Consider the following 27,433-nt stretch of genomic DNA (forward strand, 5'->3'; position numbering starts at 1 on the left):
TATGTATATCAGTGATGGTTTCTACACCCAAATGTCTCTGTGATACGTATACATTCTATTCACTGTGTATACTCGTGTGTGTGTGTGTGTGTGTGTGTGTGTGTGTGTGTGTGTGTGTGTGTGTGTGTGTGGTCATGAGTGCACATCACTCATGGTTTCTGCACCCTGAATTTACTGTGATGGGGTATACCTCTCAACCTTTCAGCGCAAGAAATCTAGACAAATACAGAAATAATGGGGGACAGAGGCCCAAAAATAAGTACAGTTTTTAAATATTGCTCCTATAAACTTATAAAACTGTAAGAATAATATGTTTTGAATTAATATGTATTTTCTGAAGGATTTGAAGTCTGAAACTCAAATTAATGTTCCATTATTTACATGTTACAAATTTTATTAGTAACAGATCAAAATATAAGATAAAAATCTGGACATTCTGAGAAAATCTGGACAGTTGAGAGGTATGTGATGGGGATACTGAGGTACAGCATCTTTCAAGATGATTATATTTTTTAGATGACGCATAGGAGCCCACTCAACAAAGTACTTATTTTGTTTTGTCAGTAGTATTCTTTCCTCATTAAGCAGTACTGTTACTAGTTTTGCTCTTGCATTTCCAGACATCTGTTATAGCTTTGCGAGCAATATGATACTCAGTGCCATAGCTTATGACTGCCTGATTAGGATCTAGTAACAGAAATAATGAACCATGGAATTTGTGGTGGCACTAAAAACTACCAATTAAATAACTAATTTGAACATACAAATACATTCACAGATTTTTATATATATACATGATTAATAGTAGCAAGTTTCACTTGTGATTTTGCTTAATTTAATAATAAGAAAATCTGGTTGAAGCACACAAGTCAGCTATTTAAATAAACAATTGTTTTATTTAAAATCAAACAGCAAAACAAAATGCATGTGGGTAATTTAATCTCTGCAAGATACACATTTTCATAAGGACAGCAGGACAAAAACACCACTACACTTGAAAAATATCACCAGTTTTCATTTTTAAATAAGCAAAAATGTTCAGTGTTTCCCATCAGTATTTATGGGTTAGAGTTCTGCTTTTTCTTTCAGTTTATAACTCATCCATTGTGTGAGTGTTCACCTGCATGGGGAAGGATACTAAAATGCATTTCATTTTTAAAATATGAGAAAGGCACAGAAAGTTTCAAACAAATATAACAGCGCTTAACTCTCAGGGAAGAACAAAGCATTGATGGAGCAGTTAGCCTTGGGTCCTCCCAGCATTTGGTTCTCCAGCGCATTTTAAGCTGTGCTGCCTTTTATGCAGAGACTTCACATCTTCCCTGTATCTGGCTTCCTCCCACATGCAAATGTATGGAATCCTGTAAATTTCCTGTAGGTGTGTGCCTCGTGTGTGTATGTGTGTGTGTGTGTGTGTGTGTGTGTGTGTGTGTGTGTGTGTGTGTGTGTGTGTGTGTATGTGTGTGTGAGTGTGTACGTGTATCTGTGTGCACACTTGTGCCCACATTCCTATCCTGCAATTACTGGCACCCTAGCCAGGCTCAGTTCTTTGTCTTGTGTCCATTGGGTTCTGAGCAAGGTATTGACTCCTTCACAATCCCACAATCCTGAATTAGATTAAGGGCTTAGAGAATTAAAAAATGAATGAATGAACAAATGAATGAATGATTACGTATTTGGATAATATACAGCTGGACCCAATATATTGCATACCTTCATACTAACAAAATGACAAAATGGAAAAATAAAAAAGAGTATTAAAGGACTGGTGATAAAAAAAAAGACAAAGGATGAGAGTGTCAGTAAAGGAAATTAAAGCAACTGCACATAAAACAGTAATAAATGATTAATGGAGGTAGTTTTTCCTGCATTTAAATGCAAACGTCAGGCAGGAGAGAACGGGGATCCTGAAATCTTTATACTTGCCTGAGCAATCATCTCTCTCGCTATAAGATAGTTACACCACAGCATTTTTAAGAGCAAGTGGGACAAATGGTTAGGCAAGTCATGAGTTCAGGAGTTATCACTGACATAAGCCATTAACAGTCACTGTGCTTCTGGATTCTGATAAGATCACTCATTTGATTCCAAAAAAGCTGGACACAAAAGAACTCGTGAGAACACCAAATGAAGCTACGAGCAAACAGTTTGAGACTATTGAATTAAAAAGCAGAAAAAACATTTGCCATTACTTGTTATTACCTTCCCTGGGTCTAGCAACAGGCAAATATCTCGTCATAGTAACATATGTTTAGCTTGGCTCTCAGAAACGGCAGGAAACATATTTTTGAAGTTTTACAGAAGAATACGGTATAGCGTAATCTTGAATAAGTATTTTAAGAACTGTAAATATTATCAGCCTGCCTCCACCAAGGGAACTGTATGCTCCCAACTTTTTTTTTTAAATCATATTCACATACTTACAATGATCACAATTACACAAACATGTTTCTTAAGAAATTGCATCGGAAGAAATTAACTGCAATTTTCATGTCTTACAGAAAAGTGATTTTGCAACGCAAATAAAAAACTTTGCTTTCAGGTTATAAACTCTTTAACCTTTATCTAAAATGATAGCAGCATCATTTAATACAATGTCTGGCAAAATGCATTCACTGTGTGTTTTGTGTCAAATAAACTAGGCAGATTAAAATGTGTACATTCATTAAATGATATACAAAGTCTTGAACAGGATAAGATTCAATGTTTTAGGCCAAATGTTCATTTACTTTCTATTACCATATATCATGAATTAAATTACTGATATTGTTTAGAATCATAACAGCTCACCATAAGCTGAACTCATTGAAATGCACTTGATGATATTCAAGGTTTCAGAAAATAGTAAAATAATGTAATTTTTGTTAGGGTGGGATTGGCCCTCAACCTTTCACCCCCAATACCCCTTACTTATATAAACTACCTAATAGATCACACCATGTTGGACAACGAGGCTGAATCTCAATAACCTGCACCTCAACAGTTATCACTTCCTTCAAGGCGTATCGTTCCCATATGCTCATAGCCTGACTGCAAAATGAATTACTGCAGCCTGATGTTAATGAAACATATGCTTATTTATAGGCTGTTGAGCAGTTGTCCTACTGGGCATTTCATATCTACAGAGGAAGCCTGGAGAACAAAAGAATCTTCATTTGGTAATAATGAAGACAGCGATACACATATTAGCAGTGACATTAGAATTGTATGACATATAGATGTCTCACATAAATAACCAAACAATATGGCAGTGCAGTGGTTAGTATTGTTAAATAAGAGTGTCTGTTTCTGTAGTTCATTTCTGTGATAGGATTCCGTCTATATGAAGTCTGCATGTCCTTTGTGTGGGGTTTCTGTAGGTGAGCTGGTTTTCTCCTACATCCCAAAGATGCACTAGTGGTGGTCTGGTGTGACTCCAAACTGCACATAGGTATATAAGTTAACACATGACAGTGCATTCTGTAGTGAACTGGCATCCCATCCATGATTACTTACTTTGTTTGCTTTTTGGAGCTGGATCCCCCATGACCCTGAAGAATGAAAAGCTGGTATTACAAAAATACAAGATATGAGGACCAGTTCTAACTAGATTTGACTTTGCTACTAAAAACACTGGGGGAAGTTTTTTTTTTTCTTTTACTCTGGTTTCATCTGTGTCTGAAGTGCATTTACTGATAATTAATTAGTATTGCTTAGAGAATGGGTGACCTGTACATTAACACCTTGACTGGAGAATGAACATTCTTCAGCAAGGTGTTAATGTACAGGAAATGCCAGTAGAAAATTGAGTCTGCAGCTTCATGGCAGCACATTAAACTGCCATGGAGCTCATAATGGTGGAGAGCTAACTGCTGACATTATTTTATGCTTGCTAAGCAGTGTTTTTGTTGTTTAGTGAGTGTAAAATAAAAAAAAAAAAGTATATGTTTATGTGTGTGTGTGTGTGTGTGTGTGTGTGTGTGTGTGTGTGTGTGTGTGTGCTCGTGTATGTATATATGTGTATGTGTGCGTGAAAGTGAGAGCGAGATCACTCGAGCAATTAGTTTACACTTGTTAGACAGTGCTTTTGCTGTTTAGTGAGCGTAAAAGTAAATGAAAAAAAAAAAGAAAAGTGTGTGTGTGTGCGTGCATGTGTGTGTGTATGTGTGTTTATGTTTCTGTCTGTCTGTGTGAGTATATGAGTGCTTGCATGCATTAAAGCAAAACTGTGTGTGTGTGTGTGTGTGTGTGTGTGTGTGTGTGTGTGTGTGTGTGTGTGTGTGTGTGTGTGTGTGTGTGTGCGTGTGAGGAGAAAGAGAGAGAGAGTGAGATTGAACAACCACTGGCAGTAGCAGCAGCAAAGAGGTTTGCATACCTCTATACACATGAATTTTCTGAAGGAAATAAAGTCTGAATCTCATTATTTAGTGATTTCAATCCCTAATAACTGGCAACAAACCACATATTTTAGGGGTAAGGGACAAAAAATAACTGCACGTTTTTAAATGTTATATTTTGGATGTAAAATACTTCCTCCAACACCATTTACATATACTACAGCAACTTTGAAACATTAGGGTCAAAGGAACTATTTTACATCAAAAATATATACAAAAAATATAGTAATAAAAAATAATGTTAGTAAAACAATAGTTTTACAGACAGCCCATTCTCTAACCACAATGATGCCCTCCAGTATGTGTGTTGCTATGTAAATAATTCTCTTTCAGGGGTATAGAGGCCCTCTACCTGCAGCGTCAGGCCTCATAACACCCTTGGGTGGGTGTTATTTACACAGTTGGACTGTCGCTTGCTTATTGTGCTAGAATATCGGTTGTTTGGCACAATCTTGATGATTTTTTCTAGTGGTTGTATGGAATTACGCATGTTCTAGGTATGCTGCTTCTTCCGGGCTTTATTTACTGTTGTACCTTCTGAATTGTTGCAACTTTCAAGTCTAGCTATTAAGATGTTTGCACAGCAGGGTCTGCTGCTTTATTTGGTTGAAAACAGTGTAATTCCGAAAGCCAACACAAACTACGAAATGTTACAAAGGCTAAGGAAGTGTATATAGGGAAACCACCAAAACTTTTAGAATTAACGATCCAAAAGTTCTCAGGCTTTATTTTGTTGGGCTGCAGTATGTTGTATTTCCTTGCTAAACACTGCGATTGGCTAGATCAGTTCTAGCCAGATTTGATCTTGCTAAACTATTTAAAGCAGTGAGATGATGTGTTGCACCATACAGGCACAATTGGCTTATTCAGATTTTATGTTATTCAATTTATTTAGGTTTGTTGGCCAAGGTAGAGTTCTGATCTCACTGGACCATGTTCATGCTCACCTCATAATGGTTGCATTAAAAGTAACATCAACCAATAATTGCAGAGCAAAAACACTTCTGTCATAAAGAAAATGCAGTTTACAAGGTTAAGAAAAAATAAATATCAAAAACATGTTTAGCAAGTGTTATGACAAGTCCAGGAATTTTACAAAGTTTATGTGAGAATAATGATTGCTTTAAAGTGTTTATCTAACAATCCCTACATTTATCTTGGTTCCTCACATGGTTTGCACAGGTGCTACAAGTTATTACCTGGTAGTACAACTTAGCTGTAATTTGCACTGATTTGTGTGTTGCTGCTGTTGTTTGTTTATAGAAATTTCTTGTTGCTCCCAGCTAAACTGCATTGCCTTGAGCACTCCTGTGCATGTTGCATGTTTATAACTATTTTTGATTAACCACAGCTTGGTTGATGAAATTGTTGCTGTTGTTATAAACAGACAGTGGTTTGGGGGAATTTGAAATTTAGTCAAGCCTCTTTAATGATCTCCTGGACTGCATACGTAGTACTTATGAACCTGTGGTTGTTTCTTGCTAGCCATTTTCTAATGCATATCTAGTTCAGAAATGTTAATAGCACTCATTGAATATGTATGCTGCTCATCTCGTTATGAGTAGCTGCACTCATTAAATATGCATGCTGCTCATCTCATGATGAGTAGCAGCGCTCATTGAATATGCATGCTGCTCATTGAATATGCATGCTGCTCATCTCATGATGAGTAGCAGTGTTCATTGAATATGCACGCTGCTCATCTCATAATAAGTAGCAGTACTCATTGAATATGCATGTTGCTCATCTCATGAGTAGCAGTGCTCATTAAATATGCATGCTGCTCATCTCATGATGAGTGGCAGTGCTCATTGAATATGCATACTGCTCATCTCATGATGAGTAGCTCCACTCATTGAATATGCATGCTGCTCATCTCATCATGAGTAGCAGTGCTCATTGAATATGCATGCTGCTCATCTCATGATGGTAGCAGTGCTCATTGAATATGCATGTGCCTCATCTCATGATAAGTAGCTGCATTAATTGAATATGCATGCTGCTCATTTTGCTTATACATTTATAAGCACCTTTTCATGGGCAGCAGACGTAGTGGCAGCCATGAAGTGATATAGGGAAGCTTGATCACACAATGTAAACAAAATGGCTTGCCTGTAAGCACACAATGTAAACAAAATGGCTTGCCTGTAAGCAAGCCTATTATGTGGGGATGTGCAAACAGATTATACAAAGTAAGGGCAAGCTGACTAAAATAATTAAGATGCATGGGAATTTAAATTGGGAGGTGTTGTTTGGGGCCAGGCATCATGCAAAGGCTGAGGAGATGCACAGATCACACAGAAGGGAAAGAGACATAGAGAAGGAAAGATGGAAGCAAGGACCACTTACATTATGACAGAAGCAAGATAAATATGGCTCAAAACAATATATAGGCAACAGCTACACATTAGTTTAATAAAAACAGTCAGCAATAGTTTGACATATTTCTGGATTACAACCCTTGAAAGTATGCAAAAATAACTATAGATATGAACAGTATCTCAGCCTGCCACAAAGGAACTCCTGCTTCACACAGTTTAAATCACACAACTGAATGGACCATAACAACTTACTGAAACAGAAGGGGGTGAAGAGAGAGGGAGAGAGATTGAGAGAGAGAAACATTGTTCACAGTACTTTTAGAACAATATTTATGGTATGTTACCCTTAGGTGTTTCCTCATTATTACTCTGTCATGCTCTGTACAATAAAATGCATCTTATAGGGAACAAGAAGGTTAGGAGACTAGAAACAAGATTAAGACATGAGCAGGATAAAGAGGGGGTTAGTAAGTCTCCCTTTTGAAGGCAGAATGTTTATGCAAATGCTTTCTTGCTGCATTATTAAAATGCTATGTTAATGAATTTTAACTGGGGACAAAAATATTCAGATTAAAACATGCAACAGGAATACAAAATGTCATGAAATAATTTGACATACAGCTGTAATTGAAGCCTTGACACTATGCAAAAATGTCAGTCACAGACAGGGGAATTATCTCAACACACCACATTAGAAATTCTAGTTCATTACATCTGGCAGTCTAAGAAATATTGTAGTAATTGTTTCAGAGTAGTGGCTTTACTCTGCTTTTACTCTGTATTCCCATGGTGCAGTGGATTTAAGCACATTTGCATGATTGTAACTGGACTAATGTGGGCTGATAGCAAAAAACTACCAGTTTTTCCATAGGGCATAAAACGCCATTCATTCATTGTCACTCAGCATTGGTGTGCAATACCAACCTCAATGATAATGCTGAAGATAAAAATTGATGGCTTTTTGAAGGGTCATTTCTGGCCACGTGGTGGTGTGTGATACTATTTCATGACCAGCTTAAACATGTGAAAACATGAAAAAATTGGTTTATAGGGCAGTAGTGAAAATGGACAGGAAGGAAGGGGGGGGGCAAGCAGACAGTAGGACACAGGGAATAAATACAAGAATTTGCAGGGGTATCTACAAATTGGATTTGAAATCTACATCATCTGTCTTCTTTATATAACTTCACACACTGCACTTACACCTTGGGCCACAGGGAAAGTTAGCTGACAGGTAAATTTTCTTCACTGAGTAGCATCCATAGTGTTGATGGCCATGCACCAGTGCCAGGCTAGTGTGTGCGACACAGGGCAGCCCAAATTACATTTTTCACTATTTTCTTTCAGCAGTGAAACCTGTTTGTGCACTGATAAGCACAGAACAAATGCAAAAGGATTATAGAAAAATATAAGAGCATAGAAAACAATTGAAAGCAAAATTAGAGCAATCACAGGGTATAGCTAGCAATGACCACAGTAAACAAATGCATTACCATGACACATTCATCCTTCCCACCTGTTCTTGCTACATCAGACCTTTAATTTGTAATAGGCATTATCATTTAGGTAATAACAAATAATGTGACAGGGGACAGACAGTTCACATGTTAGTAATACTGAGAATACTTAAGTTTCAAACAACACCATGATATAACAAAATATGTGTATGAATATGTATTGACACCCCACTCTGTAAAATTATCTGTAATCTGGATTTGAACCCTGCATCACCTGTCTTCGCTATCTAAGATCACTGCACTTACACCTTGGGTCGCATGGAAAGTTACCTGACAGGTGCATTTTCTTCACTGAATAATACCCTGAGTGCTGACTGCCATGTATCAGCACCAGGTTCATTTGCACTACAGAAGGCAGCTCAAATTAAAATTTTAACTTTCTTCCTTTGGCCATGAAACTTGTTTGCTGACTGAAAAGCAGAGCACAAATGTAAAAGGCATTATAAAAAATCCAAGAATTTGGAAAACAATTGAAAGGAAAATTAAAACAATCATAGGGTATATTTAGCAATGAGCACAGGAGGAAGTGCCTTACAGTGACACATTCATCCTTTTCACATTTATTTGCCAGAACAGACCTTTAATGTCTGGCAGGCATTACAAGGACTTCAGGTTTGACAAATAATGGGACAGGGGACAGACAACAGCTTACGTGGTATCAGTAATACTGAGAAAAGTGGAACTGTAAACCACACAGTGTCATAACAAAGTGTGTTAATAAGTATTAACGCCCCTTCTGTAAAAGTATCTGTAAACTGTATTTGAACCCTGCATCACCTGTCTTATTTCATTAAGAGCACTGCACTTATACCCTGGGTCATGGGAAAAGTTATCTGAAAAATGCATTTTCTTCACTGAGTACTATCTATGGTGCTGATGTCTATACACTTGTACCAGGCTCATTTGCACTACGAAAGACAGCTCACATTAAATTTTTAACTTTTTTCATTTGGCCACAAACCCTATTTGAGTGCTGCTGAGTGGACTGCAAATGAAAAAGGCATTACGAATATACCCTTTATTGCAGGCTAGCATATTTAATGGATATATGTAGCATGGAACACAGCAGTTATAGCATTAGCATAACACATTCATCCATTTCACATTTGCTTGCACACATCACAAGTAGCATTTGGATTAAACATGATGAGGATTTCATTATTGGCAAATCTTCTGAAAAGGGACACACAGAGAAAGACAAGAGGTCATTCTTGTCACACTACATGTGCATACTCATTTCGTAAAAGTTTATAATGTACAGTATGACTGTCATGATGAATACTTGTGAGATATGTATGGATAAGTTATCCAGAATATATGACACATGTCCACATTACTTGTGTGACTGCTTTATGTTATCACATTTTACAAAATGCCAGATGTTACAACATCAATAGCACATATTATTAACAAAGAGAAGAAGTGAGTTACAACAACACCTTTGTAACATCAATTTACAGGGACTACAGGTAATATTTTTATAATTTATCATAGACTTTGGCCTTTTCATTTCATATACAACATTCAGTGTCAATATTTATTCTGAATCTAGTGAGAAAAAAATAATTGGACTTGAAACCTGCATAATGTGGCCTTACTCTCTCAGATTAATTCACTTAGGGTTAGTTAGCTGACAAGTGGAAGTCGTTCACTCAGTTCTGTCCAGAGTAGTGACAAAGGTTCACCAGCTCCAGTCTCAGTTGTGGTATTGATGGCATTCCAAATTAAATTTGTCAGTTTTTATAGAAGGAAGTGAACTCTTGCTCACTGCTAAGGTCATTGACAGTTAACAGTGTACAATGCCAAACAAGAAAACAAAAGATAAACAGAGAAAAAAAGAATATTTAAATAAAGAAAACATTATGAAACAAGTTGTTAAAATGTATATTTCTGATGTTTCCTCAACCTTGTTGTCTTGCAACACCAACATATGCTCCTTAAACATTAGTGCAGTCATACAGACAGCAACCTCTCTGGAATTGTACCCCATCACACCAGGGCATTCACATCACAGACTTGAGATTATTATCAGCATTTGACATGGAGAGATACATAAAGTGTGAAGAGCAAAAAATAGAGTACATTTACTCAAGATGGGACATAGTATACATTCAGGTTGCGCGTGCAACAGAGCCAATTTCTGAAGTTGCCCTTTGTAATTTGCACATAGATGTATGGATGAATGGGATATTGGCAACAGTTAAGATATTTTTGCCTCACAAAAGATAAAATAAAAAATTGAAACACTGCAGCTCTTTTCTTATCTTTATTTTAAGCACCATTCCCTTATGCATGCTTCTGTAACAGGACTGCTATATAATTTGCATTGCTTTTGATATATGTTTAATGAGAAATGTTCTTCTTTAGAAATCCAGAAAAAAATACTCAGAGGTACAAAGGGTGTTCATAAAAGATAGGTTTAAAATGTTCCTCCCCTAAGTCAGTCAGTGTACTCACAGATTTTCTTGTAAGTCTCTTCCCCCTAACATGCCATTTGTAAGTGTACATCAAAGGGGACTGACTGTGAAACCTTAATTGTTCCTGCAGTCTGACTGGTCATTCACACTTGCAAGCCCTTAGCAGGTAACACCTCTCAATGCTTGTCCTTACACTGCTAGGGTGCATGTATGCCAGTTTGTAAGTCCTTACACCATGTTTTCCTACCCTGCACTTAGTGCAAATTGTGGAATTCAAGAATGCTAATGAGTTCACACCCCATTTGCTTATTCACAATGCTCAGAGGGCTGAATCTGCCCTATACAAAGGTAATAACATAGGTTAAGAACTTGTATCATAGTAGGATAGACTGTTTTGTTCCAGAGATCTGTATACTATTTGCTTTCAAAACTTGTCTGCAGTTTAGAAACTGAATTGTTGCAAAGCTTTGTTGCTGTTTTTTGAAAATTGCTTTTATTTTAACCTTACTGGTTGATTGCATTTTGCACTACACTTATTGGTTAATTGTTTGCATTTTTCTCCCTAGCTGTTGGCATACCCATGTATATCAGTTATTTATTGACATTAAAATTTTTAGAAAAATGTTACTTGACATTTATGGAAAATGTTATCTGGGAAGCTGGCCAGTTATTGCAGAAGAGTATAATTTTACTTATTAGAAATATCATGGTGGTTTGCATTATTAGTCCATTAAACTGTGTTAAGCATGTGATAAATACCTGGCTACCCCATAAAAGTTTTATCAATCGTTTCTTGAAAAATGCACATTATTTTTGTTAATGCTGCAATGTAGTACGGATTTAGACAACTGCTGTCCTCCTGACATACTTTTTGCATTATTTCTCATTTCCGTTCTTTTTTTTGGCAAGAGGATTCTATATTAAGTTTTATGTACTCATATGGAGCCTTACTTTTTCAAATATTTTGTGCATGGTAGATGGATATTATCATGGATATTTGTTTTGTAAATAATCGATTTTGGCTTACTTATGTGTTTTTTTTTTCTTTTTATGTTTCCTTTCCTATAGGGCTATGGCGAACATAACATCTATACCCCATAAACCACCATAAATGAGTCAGAGAATGAAGTGATCATTCAGGCACTGGGTCATCATGGGTCATTCTTCTTAGAGAGAGGCAGCGGTATCAAGTCTCCTGTGAACATATCTGGGAGCAGGTGGTCAATGAAGTACATGCATTAGAAGGTCATGGCCACACATATCCAAAAATAAGATATAGTGCCAGTGACTTGATCACACAGGCAAGAATTAGGGCAGCTGCAATTGCCCAGGTACATATGGCTATGGGGGGGTGACCCTGCTACCTAACCACTACTGACTGAAACAGAGGTGTTCCTCTCCACTGTCAGAGATCCAGACAGCTCAGCATGGGGTTCACACAGAATTGTTGATGTTGCAGTTGAAGTGGAAGAAAACCCGTGTGTGTCTAGTGCAGAACTTCCAGGTATGCAATATAATTAAATAATTCTCATTGTAAATATAGTCATACATTATGTGTGTGTTGTACATATATATATATATATATATATATATATATATATATATATATATACAGAGAGAGAGAAAGAGAGCTAGTGAGAAGGGTGGGGTAGAAAAGACCCTAAGTAAGAGACAGAAAAGAGTGGTCAACTGGGCAGCACATTTTTGTATGAGATGTTTCTTATTCTGCAGCTGTCAATAGGATTGATTTCTGTTTTGTGTATCATTTGCATTATGATACTTATCAGCCATCCTTCATCTCCCTTTCTTAAATGTAGGCATATCTAGTTCTCAGTTTGCATGACCACCTACACATGGTAAGGACACCTTTTGTATTCTTATTAATGTATATAAAGTAGATGTATGTATACCTGAAAGTCATTTTTCATTGCATTAGCATCTATTATTTTTAATATTTATTTTACATAACATAAGTTTGGCATGATTGTATTCTATTTCTCTCTTTGTTGTGTTGATTAGTTGTTATCATAGGTGATCCTGCCAGGGGCAATGTGGAACTCTTACTACCTAATGTCTGAGGATTGGTAGCCTTTGATGATTATAGCAGTGATTAAGAGGCCCAGTCTAGGGGTTCAGAAGGTCAGTCTGACACTGAGGTTATGCATCTAGCATCGCCTGTTCCTATTTCAAAAAAAGTCAGTATTCCTACACATACCCATGATATAGAGACTTCAGACATAGGACAGGTTGAGGGTGACACAAAGTTGATAAGTGTGGTGTAGTTACACCAGTTGCAGAATTGGTTGAATCTCCTAGTAGCAAAAGTCCCAGACAGGCAGGTTGGTAAAGGTACGTGGAGGAGACCTGCTGTCCACCATCCTCCTGATGGTGTGTTAGTAGCTGCCACATGACATATGTGTTGGATTGTCGCGGATGCATAGGCATGTCACACCAGGGACTTGGAAGAGATAGTGTCAGTACTAAACATAGTGCATTCTTATGTGCAAGACTGCCTGAACTGTGTGAATAACTCCTTGAACAGAAAGAATGACATACTGGATTGGGCAGTTTCTATAATGGAACATTTGGTGGGGGAGGACTGGGATCCAGATGGCTGGGGAGTTGCTACATCATCTGAGTTTAGTGGAAATGCCCTGTAAAATCCCTCTCCAGTTGTGGCATAACGTCCCTGCTCTGTCATTGATTGCTGTGTCCACACCCATATATGGTAAACCACATAGTCATGGACCTGGCTGTAGTTTTGATGAAAACTCATTGAGTAGACATTACTCATGATTAGATAGCATCCTGACTTCTAGCTAGGGCAATGGAACTAGCAAAGCAACCCCTGGCAGAGGTAGTTCTTCTGATCAGGAGTGACAATGCTGAACTGACTAGTCTACCATGCATGTCTCACATCTGTCTCACATGCCATGACATATTGCTACCACAGTGCTTGATTGCGTCCATATAGACACACACACACACACACACACATACTCCACACAAGTTATCTAAACAGTGCTGTTAACTGATATCCATGTCTTGCTACTGTCCCTGAGAGTTGTATAATTTGAATACATTGTGTATTACTTGCATGCAATCACTTCTCTGGTGTCAGGCCTGCCCTCCTGTACCCCCCATCCCCCACCTTGTGTAAGTGATGACGACTGTGCCACACCCTTTGCACAGTTCTTTGTGACTTAGGTTTGCATACATGTCTGATGCACAGAGTGGATAGCTAACATGTGCTTACTCAGAAGCTTACTTTAATGGAAATGTATTGCAGAAGAAAGGTTTTATTTACTGTTCCTGCTTATCTGTGAATGACTGGTTATATAATTGTTGACCCTAATTATATTTCTGTTAGTAAATATAATATAGTAATGCAGTCAAAGTAGATATTTAAGCATTGCTTATTGGTATACTTCTGCAAATGATGCTACCACTGACCTGCTCACTGATTTATATACAGTGGTCAGCTGAAATGCTTGATACACAGTATTGGGCAAAATCCACAGCTGTACATTGCAAATATCAGTCATAAGCTATTACTGACATTACTGTACACCTAGGATATGTTCCAACTTAGGGAAATATAAGACTTCACATAACACAGTAATCGATTTTATACCTCTTTTATTTCTATACATGTTCCATACTTATCTGTTAATACTGCAGCTACAAGAAGTGTCCTTGTGGGTTGTCTCTCTCTGATGCTAACAGAATACAACCATTACATGGTTAAGTAAAGGTTGTGGACTTCTGCAGTCATCAGTTTTAATATCTGTATGTGCCTAAGATGTTAGATTTTCACTTAAGTAGTCAGTGTGTGTGCTAGCCTTTGCCTCTTAGCCAGACCCAAGGCATACTGAGCATGCCTAAGTCTGCTGGCACCATCTACGGCTGGTAGTTCTCCATCATACTCCTCATCTGTACCTGCTGGAGCTGTTGGCCTTGCTTGTGGTCCTGGGAACTGTGGTCCTGCCCCTTGTTTTCCTTGTTGAAGCTGCTTCCTGAGAATGCTACTGTGTAACATGGCACATAATGTGACTATATGGGCAGAAGTGGCTGAGTCATACTGCAGGGCACCTGATCTGTCTAGCCACCAGAACTTTGATTTGAGCAAGCCAAATACACATTCTATGATATTCCTAATTTGAGAATGGCATCACGATATCCTTGCTCAATGCGGTTGTGTGGATTTCTCATGGGTGTCATGAGCCAAGGATCCAGTACATAACCTGCATCCCCATTAGATTCTCTTGTAGAAAATCACCCCTAGTGAACCCTTTGTACAGCTCACAGGTCTGCCATATGTCTGTCATGAAAACTCTCTAGGTTACCTGCACAGACATTGCAGATGATCCCTTGATAATTACAGAAAACATGACAGTCTATAGAGTGGTATCTTCCTGTTAATGTACCTCTTTCTTTGTTCACCAGGTGGGGGGGGGTTATTTCTATGTGTGAGAAATCTATGGCCCCCATAACTTCATGGAAGTGTGCTATTACATAAAATGTCTGCGTGTATTTTCTTGTTGTCTCATCTGGGGTGCATTGGAAACAGTTATGCTCCCATGCATGTTGTAGCACTACATTTAGAAAATTATGAAATATTCTATAAGCTGAGGCCCGTGACACTCCTAATATATATATATATATATATATATATATATATATATATATATATATATATATATATATATATATATTATATGTTTGCACTTAGCAGGTCGAGGTGGGTTTGGTTGAACCCACTGTAGTCAATCTTAGGAGGTTGAGCAGTGACAATGTTGAACCCGATATTGTTGAAATACAAATGTCGCCCCCATCTTGAACCATGTTAAAGCCCATTCCGAGGCTTACGGCAATTTGTATTTTGACAATATCGAAATTTGACATTGTCGGTTTCGCTGAACAGGGTCGTCTATACCATCATTCGACGGTATCAGGTTCGACCTCCTGTAGGTAAACTATATATATTCCCCGTCAGTCTCTAGAAAGGACCTGTAGCTAGGGTATGTAATTCTACAGATACCTTTGTTTCAATTGGAATGGGATTTCCACAGTTTCCCTGGGGCCTCAGGTGAGTGTATCCAGGAGTGTGTATACTGATAGGAATTAAAGATAATTTGTGGGGATTCCCACAGTAGTGTAGTTCTGAATGATACACTTGCCACATATCACTAAAGTATGGATGTATGGCATATTTGCTACCAAATCGGCCATGAGCAAACAGCTGCATTCTATTCATGGCCCAGCAGCAAGGATACAGTACCCAGAAGTATCTCCCACTCCTGGTACCCCTTATGAGCCACAAGAGTGAAGCTGAATATACAGTGGTGTTTGACAACCTCTTAGAGATGGGAGAGGACCTGCACCTTAGTGTCAATATTCAGTGTATAATTTCTGATTTTGAGAATTACTTCCACCAAGTAAAGTGACACAAATGTGATTTTCACCTGAGCCAAATAATGGTCAGACAAATGTAGTAGCATCATATTACTGGGTGTTATGGTACTGACCCACCTTCGTCTCTAGGCAAAAGAGATCCTGGTATTCTCATGCATACCACAGGCAGATATGCAAGGGACATTTGGCCTGCTCCTGGATAGCCTTCTGGAATGACCTGTGACCAGTGCTGACATTTGTATGTGAAAGCTTCATGTGCAAGAAGACTGAAAGGTATGGCACCAGATGCAGTATGAAAACCAGCATATACATCCCACAAAGATATCAGTTCCAGTTATGGCTCATCTATAATTTTCTTTTATATGACCACCCTACAATTCAGAACATTATGGAATTCTGGTACTGATGCCTACAACTGCTGTTATGAAAATGTAACACCATCCTTGCTCTCCTCTGGCTACTTGTTGTGAAGAAGGATATGACACTTCCAACCATATAACGTGATTCTATGAGCTTGCCCACCCAGGTCTGCCTGTCATCAGAACTGACATGTTCATTTGGATTGGAATGCCTCCCTCCCCCAATCTTTCTGTTGCTCATCTCTACTTCCCAGATCCTGCCTGTGTTACCATTACCCTAGTATGTATGCAGCTGTTCTGTTACCAAAGAGTTCTATGGATGTCTGTTCTCTGTTCCTGTCATTCATTATTGGTGTAATGTGATTGCATAAGCTGAGGCTGCTACCCCATGTGCTTTTCCTTTCAATGTTTGTATCATTGTATGTCAATACTCCTGTTTTATTTGCATATGTGCCATGCATTTATATTGGGTTTTTTTTCTATTGCTTTATGTATACTCTCACCTTGCTTCTATTGTTTTTCTACTTTATGAATAGCAATACTTATACACCTGCACATATAGGTTCATAGGTTCATAGGTAGGTACTAGGCTATCGGCCCAAGGGCCTACTTAAGCCTAGCCAGCAAGGTAACATAGCTTACGCCACCCAAGGAAGTTATTTTCTTGTGCCACTGTCAAGCAGAGACACAGACGTGATCCCCAGGGTGTATTTCCTATATCCCATCCACTCATCAAGATTTTTCTTGAAGAGTGCTAATGAAGAACTTTGCTTGACATAGATGGGTAGTCTGTTCCAGAGTATGGAAAGTCTCTGGGACAGGAATCTATCCCTTCAGCATGTCCTGTTTATTGTGATAACAAGGTTTAGGTCCCTAGATTGTGTAGCTCGGAAGGATTGGGATTTCTTTAGGTGTAGCATGTCCAACAGCTCTGGGTTTGACATAGCTTTATATGTTAGGCAGAGATCACCTCAGAGTAGGTGATATGCTATGGAGTAAACCTAGAGTTTTTTGAGATGGTCAGTGTAGGGCATCTGTTTGAGGCCAGTAATCCTCTTTGTGCGGTACTTCTGTGGCCTTTCCAGCTGCTGCAGATGTCTTGTGAGGTACATTCCAAAAGGGGCATTGTACTCTATAATGGGTCTAATGAGTATCGAGTAGAGGGTAACAATGACCTCTTTTTTCCTGGATGAGAACCCTTTTATGATGAGGTGTGCTACGTAGAAGGACTTCCTGACTACTGAGGCGATGTGACTATCAAAGGACAGACTACTGTCTACCTGGGTCCCAAGGTCTCTTATCACATATTCGGTGTTAAGTAGACTGCTGTCTATGTAGTAGTTCATGGGTACAGAGTTTTTCCAAAGGGGATGACAATGCACTTTTTGGCATTGAGCTTGAGGCCATGGTTCTGACACCAGGCATCTGTCTCAGCGAGGCCCTTCTGTAGGTATTTCCACATCATTTGGGGACTCGACTATGGTTCCTAGTTTGCAGTCATCTGCGAACTTCGTTAGCCAGAGACCTTCTGTGTTAGCCTGTACTTCAGAGAAGTAGATACCAAACAGGAGAGGTCCCAGGACTGAACCCTGTGGTACTACACTTGTCACTGGTTTGAGATCAGATTTGGAGTGTACAACTTTTACAATGTGGGTTCTGTCAGTCAGCCAGTTGGCAACCCATCTTGTGATGTAGGGATTTATACCTAGTTTAGTGAGTTTAGCTATAATTCCAGAATGGGGGATGGTGTCGAAAGCCTTGGCGAGGTCAAGATAGGCTGTGTGAGCCACCTTACCCTCATCTACGGCTTTGGTGACTGCCTCAAAGAAGTTGATCAGGTTCAGGAGGCATGATCTGCCTTTCACAAACCTGAACTGGGTGGGATCCAGAGTTTGGAGGTTACCAATGTCTTTGTTTATGAGTTCCATGACAATACATTCCATGGCCTTGCAGACAAGGCTCATCAGGCTAATAGGGCGATAGTTCCCGGGACCAGTGGTGGCTCCCCCTTTGTGGAGTGGGATAACTGTTGCTGTACGCCATTCAGTGGGCACAAAGCCTAATGTGAGGCTATGATTGAACATGGTGCTTAGGTGGGGAGCCAGTTCATTCTGAAGTTCGTGTAAAATGCAGCCTGGGATGTTGTCTGGTCCCATGGATGCTGTGTTTTTGGCTTTAGAGAGTGCAGCTTTTACCTGCGTAGTTGTGACTACAGGCACTCTGCATTCTTCCTGTATAGATATGGGCCCTTTAGGGGGTGAGGGGATAAAGTTAGCACTGAACCTATCTGCCAGGATGTTGGCAATATCAGTTGGTTCTGTAATTTCCATGCCGTTGTGCTGTAACTCAGAGCAGATCTGGGTGTTGCCATTGAGATTCTTGACATAGCTATAGAATGCTTTGTGGTTGTCCTTAGAATCAGTGGCGATTTTGTTTACGTAGCTAGCTTTGCAGTCTGCCTTCCTTTTGTGGTTCATTCTCTGTAAAACTACCAACTGGACTGATTACTATAAACACAACCACCTTCTCGTCTTGCTCATGACTGTCTCTTCTCATATTCGCTTTCTGTTCGATCATGTCTGCACACAAACACTGTCATTCACTTCACATTTACTACCATTCTCACACTCTCATTTGCATTTTGACCACACAGTCACTCACCAATCCCAGCACTAGACTAAATATCTCCCACACTGACTTAGACACACACAACTTACACAAAGGTATGCTTAAATTTGAGATTTATGAAAGCAGCATTTGGAGGAATGGTATAAAAAGCCAGACAATGTTTTTCCTTGTCAATGCTATAAGTAAGTAAAAGAAAATCTTCAGGATATGGAATGTGAATTACACAGGGTGATCAAAACCATCCTATTTCAAAATATATTAGCTTTTAAATAACAAAAATACTTCGAAGATGATGGCAAAGATTTTGTGTTTTCATCTTTACTAGAAATGATAATTGAACAATACAAAAGCTAGCTAAATTAATTTTTAAGATTCACAAAAAAAGAAAAATGAGAAACAAATTCCATTATGATGAGATAGTAGGGAAAGTTTTTTTCTTAGAAATTAAAGATTGTATAATTAAGAGAAAGTGAGTCATAACTCATTACAGTCGAGTGCACTTCCATGTGTTTCTGCAGTTACCTCCTATTGTGCCTCTAGGCATCAAATATTACTTGTTCATATTTGCATTAATAATTCCAAAACCACACTAGATACAAGGTATCAGAATATTTTATCTTGAAGTATAAATAATGACAAACACAGTTGCATTCATATTTGACCTCTGTCAATGAGTGTTTCTTAGACCTGTAAGATGATAACTTCATTTTTTAAAAGCTCAAGCCACACCCATTGGGAGATAAAGGTATGCACTTAAAAGAGCTGTACCGGAGGGAATGATGAAGCAGGTAGTATTATCATTGTTAAATTGTGAAAACAGTCATGTGTGTGTGTGTGTGTGTGTGTGTGTGTGTGCGTGTGTGTGTGTGTGTGTGTGTGTGTGTGTGTGTGTGTGTGTGTGCGTGTGTGTGTGTGTGTGAGTGCACGCGTGCATGCACATGTGTGTGCTTGTGAATGAGTTTGGGAATTTAATTTGTGAGTGAATTTTAACTGTAAGAGCCTTCTGTTGAGACAATACATTTTGTTGTTGTGGTAACCATTTGAAATGTCTGGGACCCTGTTTAGTAAGTGCCATAATATGGAGACTGAATGGCCGAAAAAATGGACTTACATATATTACATCTGAGACAGCCACTTCTCAGAATATTGTATTTTGCTGTCATCTCAGAGTCGGTGCATTTATGTCTGAGAGACTTATGCCTCACATCAGGGGTTGCAGGAAGGCTTGCCACTAAGCAGAAATCAAGTTTAAAGGGGAAGAGTGCTGTCCAATATTTGCTCTTCCCTTGCATTTCCCATGTTTTTTTTTTTTTTTGAGGGGGGGGTCAGCACTCAGCAATACAAGTGCCAACATTTCAGTATGCCTGTTGATGTTATTGTTGTTGTTCTTGACCTTAGGACAAGGTTGGGCTACAGCAGACAGGTGAATGCATGAGGCTAAATGGAATGGAATGGAAGTATGTTGTCAGAGTTTAACAATATAATTTATTAACAACAAAAAGTGTTACACTCCACTCCACTCCACCCTATTTTCAGGACTTTATCATTATAGTTCAGAGCAGCAGATGCATTAATATTCTTCTATCACACAGATGACTGTAAACATGGTACCGTCATAAACTCCCCAGAGGACATCAGAATCCTTCAAGAGAACCTGTCCCAAACAAATTTCTGGTATCAAAACCCTTTAAAACCACATTCCAAGAAGTATACAGTTGTATTTGTTGGTAAATATGACTCCCCTTGTAACTATCATATCGACAACATACCTCTGAGATCTGTGAACCTATGCTGACAATGAAGGTTACCATGTATCCTGTTTTGTAAGAAAGTCCTTTTTCATTGCACAGCTTATAGCTAAAGATAGTGCATCCAGATGCAGGGGCATGGTTGTTCCATTCCTCTCAGCATTTATTAGTCTGATCATTGAGAATCATGCCTCTTTTGGTATGTACTTGTCAAAGCAGTTGTCACAGCTGTAATGACCACAATGCTTTCTTGTTAAACAATCAAGGGCCTGAATCATTAAAGCTATGCAGATCATCTCAAATCCCTGTCCCTCTTCTTAGTATCATACAGGCTACTGAGAGGCACACACAGCCGTGTGTATAGAGCTTCAACAGACATTATTCTGTCAGACATTAATACAGATTTGCAAGTCCAACAGTATTAGAAAAACCTGCTTAAGGGATCTCAATATCTTTTCCAAAATAACACAAGACAAATGGACAAGCCCAGCAAACAGCAGCACTAAATCAGCAGAACAACCTGGCTGGCTACAAACACCAGGACAACAAAAATATTTCTGATGAAGTCTCTGGTGCAGGAGACAAAAGTGCTTAATCAATAAAATGTTATGTCTATTTTTGGTCATCCTAGTGTTTGTAGCTAGCCTGGTTGCTTTACTGATCTTTTCCAAAATAAATAGAACATGCCAGAGGGACAGGTTTGCATCACAGAGATTACCACTTTTATGGAGCAGTCTCAAATTCCATACAAAGCAAAGTACTTCTCTTACATTATTCAGATGTAATTTAAATAAATAGATGGGTAGTCACACATTCATCCTGGGTTTAGCATCCCTGTCTATTATGGATAGAGGAAACACGTAAATGTCTCAACATGTCCTCATTCGGCCATCTCTAAGTTATTCATACACAAAAAAACAATGGTTTTGTATGTAGTTAGACTTTGTCAGATTTTGTCAATGGTTTTGCAGGGGGGAGGCCCCCATGCACCCTCCACCCCCTGCTAGTTACATATACCAACTTTGAGGTCACATAGTAGTGGGGAAGTGTCATAAAGCCTTCCCTTGTATAACTTCAATTTTGTCAGGATTTTGTTTAGATGTTTTTGCAGTTTGGCTATAGTTTAGATATTTTGCTGTCTAAAGTCTGAACGTCGATCATAAGCTGGTTTATATCATGTGTAGTACTCCCATACATCACAGGCACATACACACACACACACACACATATATATATATATATATATATATATATATATATATATATATATATATATATATATATAAAGAGAGAGAGAGAGGTTTATACAAAGATATAGATATGATAAATAAACAAATATATTAACTTAGCAGGGAGTGCAGGTGATATTGCATCTTATATAATGCAAGGGCTCAACTTGTAAATGAATGAAAAAAAATTACCAATTATATGTGCATCAAGATACTCATAGAAGACAATAATAGACAGAGAGACAAGCAATAAAACAGATAAACATATCTTCTTGAAAGCAAATTACAGAGTAATAACTAAAATTATTATCTCTTTATTTGTCTATTTTACTCAAATACCTTAGCATTAAGTTTAAACAGTGGACAGTCTTTTGTGTTTTTGCATAATGCTTGGCCATCTCATCTGCCCAAATCTGAAGTTTAATCTTTTGACTGAAGATGTGATAGTACTTACAGTACATGAAAGTGTTTTCTTAGACTGAGTCAAAAAACAGGAACAGTACAGTCATTAGTGTTTATTATTACAAGTTTTGGTCCATAGCTCACCAAAGGTCTTTTGGCACTGGTTCAAACCCTTTCCCCAACATTTCTGCTTTGTGTCCTATTCTACATCTCGCTGTTCTGCCTGTTTTACATATTATATCATTTTCTGTTTTATTCTATTTCTTTGTTCCTTGTTTTGTTGTGCTATCTTGATTTTTCACTATTTTCTGCCCTAGTCACCCCTAAACATTTCTCCTTCACCTCCGTTTTCATGCCCCTGCTTTCTCTAACTTTTGCAGTCACTCAGCTTTAATGATATTCTCATGTCTTCATTCTGCCTCTTCTAATTTTCTTGGATCAGCTGCCTGTACCCAACTCATTTATGACTCTCTGCTTTTTCTCAGCACTGGATACTTCATTTATTTTCTTATTCACTGTCTAAATCATTGGCAAATCCTACAAGTCTTGTGAACTGTATAACAATTCTCCAAATACGTAAAAAGTAAGCAAGCAAATACAAGGAAGCAACGTATACGCACTTATTAAATAACATTAACTCTAACGACATATACTAATATGGAATGCGTGATGATATAAGTATCACCTGCAAAAATAAGTCTGAAGGACAGAAAACACACACATCTAGGCAAGCTTGAGTGCATACACACACAAAAGGGCATATACTCATTTCATTTAATGGGAGGCTTTCAGACTGAAAGATATACAGTAAGTGCCTACGAGGATGAGATAAAGACGACATGTAGTAGCAAGAAAGAAATAATGTGAGGGAGATAAGCAGAAAGTGATAACCATTGCCAGGACAGACAGAAAAATCATGAACAGAGTACAATCTTTGGATTAATTTCATGCATCTGTCTCTCTATACCCCTGCTCTTCTCACAGTCTGTGATCATTACATGAACCTTCTTTGATCCAACTATCGCCTTTCCAGTCCTGTCCTTATATCTACTGTGAATTGCAATGTAATCTTGTCTTTCGCTGTATATTCAGTTTCAGTGAGTTACTGCATTGCTATGGGCACTCTGTATGTATAGACACTTGTTTTGTAAGTAGCATTTCCTCTTTGCAATGAATTTACATATTACTGTAATGCATCTTGTATTTATTTGTTAGGCCACTTAATTAATGTTCTGCTCTCCCAGGGCATACATGGAAGCCTGCTTTTAGCAGAGTGTATTCCCCTTGGAAACCAATCAAACAAACAACTGAATGAATGAATTAAAGAGTGCATAAATGCAATGGTGCACTAATTTATTAACTTCAGAATGGATGGAAATCATTGACTGTTATGTAACCTCAAAAAGTCACACCTTTTTGAATGTCCCAAGACCTCAGACTTCTCACCCTTTCTGCAATCACTGAAGCATGTCAGCAAAACTTTTCCATCACAAAAATATCTCCTGAGCCTAAAAAACACCTTCCTACTCTTAAGCAGAACAGGTTATCATGAGAAACCCTAGAGATCCAATGTGCTAAATAAATCACGAAGATACCTTGGCAGCAGCTGAGGCCTTGTATTGTGGTAGTAAACGCCTGGATTGTCAGCTGAGAGACTGCAACAAAATTGCTCTATCTTGTGCTCAAGCAACAGGAAGTAATTTGATTGGAATTCAGTAATGATTCCCTCACCCCCCTCTCTCTCTCTCTCTGTATATGTATGTATGTATGTATATATATATATATATATATATATATATATATATATATATATATATATACATATATATATATTTATTTATTTAAACACACACACACACACACACACACACACACACACACACACACACACTTTCTGTCTCATATATTATAGATTTCTGAGGAGAGATCTCAGTCCACCTACTGCACCATTACAAATGCAGTTGTCTCAGACATAACTGTAATGTTCTAATAGATCATTGTTGTAGCTGCCTAAGCTATGTGGGTCCTACCTCCACTGACTAGCCAGCTTTCAAAGCTAAAGGTCCATTAAAATTATAGTTCTGATATATTCACAAGCAGATACTAGAGTCATGTTGAAAATGTCAGAAATTGCTCTTGTAACATTTCACTTTGTCCTGAGGAAGGAAAACCATCAGAAGGTATGTGTCCAGTAGATATCCCAGAAAATCTATTGTGTGAGAAGAAATGACGAAAGAGTTATTCATGTTCATCTGAAACCTCGGGCTGTCAAAGAGGTCTTTTACCCAAGCCAGAGATTCTTAACAACTTGTGAAAGGTCTGCAAAAATAACACAGTCATCCAAATAAAGAAAAAAGTGACTGGCCTGTCAGCTACAGTGGCTTATTACATGAGCCAAGCACTTTTTAAACACTCTTGGAGCTGTTGGCAAATGAAAAAGCATGCCCAAAATCTGAAAATGTAAACTTAACACGGAAAAAAATATATATATAAAATGGCTGAGAACTTTGAGAACTGGAATGTGATGATAAGCATTCCTTATCTCTAGAGTTACTAGAAAACTGAGAGAATGCAGAATTTGGGGTTTTGATGTGAAGGTTTAAAAAGAAAGATCTGGTCTCTGGTTCCTTCTTTCTTGGGCACTAGAAAGATTCTGGAATAAAATCCTTTCCCTGTAAAATCAGAGAAAATAGGTTCTATGATCTCTAAGACAGCATCTGAGTGAGAATAAGAGAAAACAGGGGGTTTTGACTGGACAGATGCACAGGGATCCCTTGAAAAGGAGAAAGAGAGTTCCAGTGCCAGTTGTAGAATTTTTGAATAATTCTCAGAATTTGAAGTCATCTGGTGGTTATCCGGCGCCACAGAGTGAAGTCAAGACCTAGACTTTGGATAGACCTAGACTTTTGAAAAGCTTTACAGGATTGCCAGAGTGGGAAGTTGAAAACCATGAGGGGACATTCAATCAGTTTTCTTAGACAGTCTCAGCTCTTGGGAAGACCCTCCTTGCATCTTGAAACCTCCAAACATTCCTTACTGACATTTTACTTGCCCTGCTGATAATGCCCATTTTCATTCCTGAATGGCAGAAAAGTTTCTATCACATTTTGAAAGGAGGGTAGAAAGGTGGGTAGCCCTTGAAATAACTTTCCTTTCATCACACTCTTAAAGGACCTCAGTAGAGGATGGACAAAAGAGCACTTCCTTATCCAGGGAAGGATCTCAGCTTTAACATCCTCTAAACAATTCTGAAAATGTAGCCAGGTAATTCTTGTCAACATTAACGCCATGGCAACTGCTCTAAAACAGCATCAGCAAAATCAAAAGCACATCTGAGAGGAAGTTTGGTTATTTGAGACACAGAGAAAACTAAGGAATTCAGTGATCCATTACTCTGAAAAAAGGTCAGCACTGATTTTTTCGTCTATTCACAGAAGAAGCCAGAAGAAAAACAAGAATAAAATAGTGAGACTGGTTCTATTATATAATGTGTTAGACTTTTTTTTGGGGTGGGGTGGCTGATTGCCCAGCAAAATGATGACTGCGAAGAAGGTATCCTCAAAAGCTGGAAACATAGGAGGAATAGCTGCAAGCAGAAAAAAAATCACCTGTAACAAATCATATATTTACTGGGACACTGGCATTACTGCTTGTTCCCATTTAATATTCAAATGTCTTAAATAACTTTTTGCAAGCCCAGATAGTTCTCTTTATCTGCTTCAACAAAAGAATGTGTCTACTTGTATTATTTTCTGGGATCCTCCAAGAAAAGAGAGAGAGAGAGAGAAAGGAGCTTGAAGGATGGTTCCTTCCCTTGACATGAAGCTCCTCAGAGCAGCTTACCAAAGCAGCACCTCCCAGTCCCCTTCCAAAGATGCCAGCAAGAGTGGTCCTCCCCTTCCCAGAAAGGGCAAATAGACATAGAAGATGTGCCTGACTCCTCGTATTTAGCAGCTTCCTGAGGAGCAACACCATGGGGATCAAGAGATGTGATAAATAGTCTGAGGAAAAACAGATGGTCACAGTGGAGTAACACAGCAATGACTGAGGCAAGGGGGAACCTGTAGTCAAGATCAAAGGTCCCCAGATAACTTTTCTCTTGTTGCTTCTGAGGGAGGGAACTATTGAGTTACCAGGACCCAGGCCCATGGCCTGGCTGAAAAAGCTGCCTGATAAGTGAATAGCAGGCTGTTGAAGAGTCAGTCTTACATCCTGAATGATAAGTTAACACTTGAGGTAATAGTTTTTGGTGACAACCACCAAACACACTGGTCCTAGCTCCTACCAACCAGTTTGAAAGAAAAATAACACTTTCTTCCACAAAACATGATAAATAATATGGGGAGTCTCCACAGTGAACCAGAAATATCTATCAGTCACAAACGGTGTCTGACAAGCAACTAATAGACTCTGGAAGAGTTGGCCTCATCCCCTGACAAACAAGTTAAGGTTTGAGGTACAAATCTTTGTGGCAACCATCAAACACAAGTCCCAGCCCTAATAACATTCTTTGGAAGAAAATAACACTTTTCATCACAAAAAAATGAAAAATTACTAAAAATGGTGTCTGACAAGCTTAGCCGACCTTAGGACAGTTGGTAAAACAACATGAAAGGATAAATAAGTTTTAAGGTAAAATATTTTAATGATGACCCCCAGAACCACTAGCCCTAGCCCCTAGTCATAATACTTGACAGAAAAGTAAAACTTTTCATCACAAAAAATAATTATTTGCAAGGCATTTCTCTAAGAAAACCATAAGCAAAAAAGTATGATTGTGAGATAAAAGCTTTAGTAGCAACCATTAAAATATCAGTTCAAGCCTGTAGAATAAATCTCTGATTGAAAAAAAAAAACACTTTTCTTCTTAAAAACAATGAAGTGGAAGGTAATCCCCAGTGGGAAGTTATTTGCTCAGTCTTGGTGAAGCAGTAATCGAATGTCGATCAACTGAAGCTCACAGCGGAGTGAACTCTTTGGCAGCAAGAAGGTTCTGAAGTTTCGGGCCTTTGCCACGGATT

General features: G+C 38.4%; 1 protein-coding gene across 2 annotated transcripts in view; it reads right to left on the minus strand.

The window, feature by feature from the left end:
* Positions 1-27,433, minus strand: part of LOC122815229 (potassium voltage-gated channel subfamily A member 2-like) — a 420,329-nt gene that overhangs the window by 79,145 nt on the left and 313,751 nt on the right. The window lies entirely within an intron of this gene.

This window comes from Protopterus annectens, chromosome 11.part0, assembly GCF_019279795.1.
Source record: "Protopterus annectens isolate FY-2018-M chromosome 11.part0, PAN1.0, whole genome shotgun sequence".
Lineage (NCBI taxonomy): Eukaryota > Metazoa > Chordata > Ceratodontiformes > Protopteridae > Protopterus > Protopterus annectens.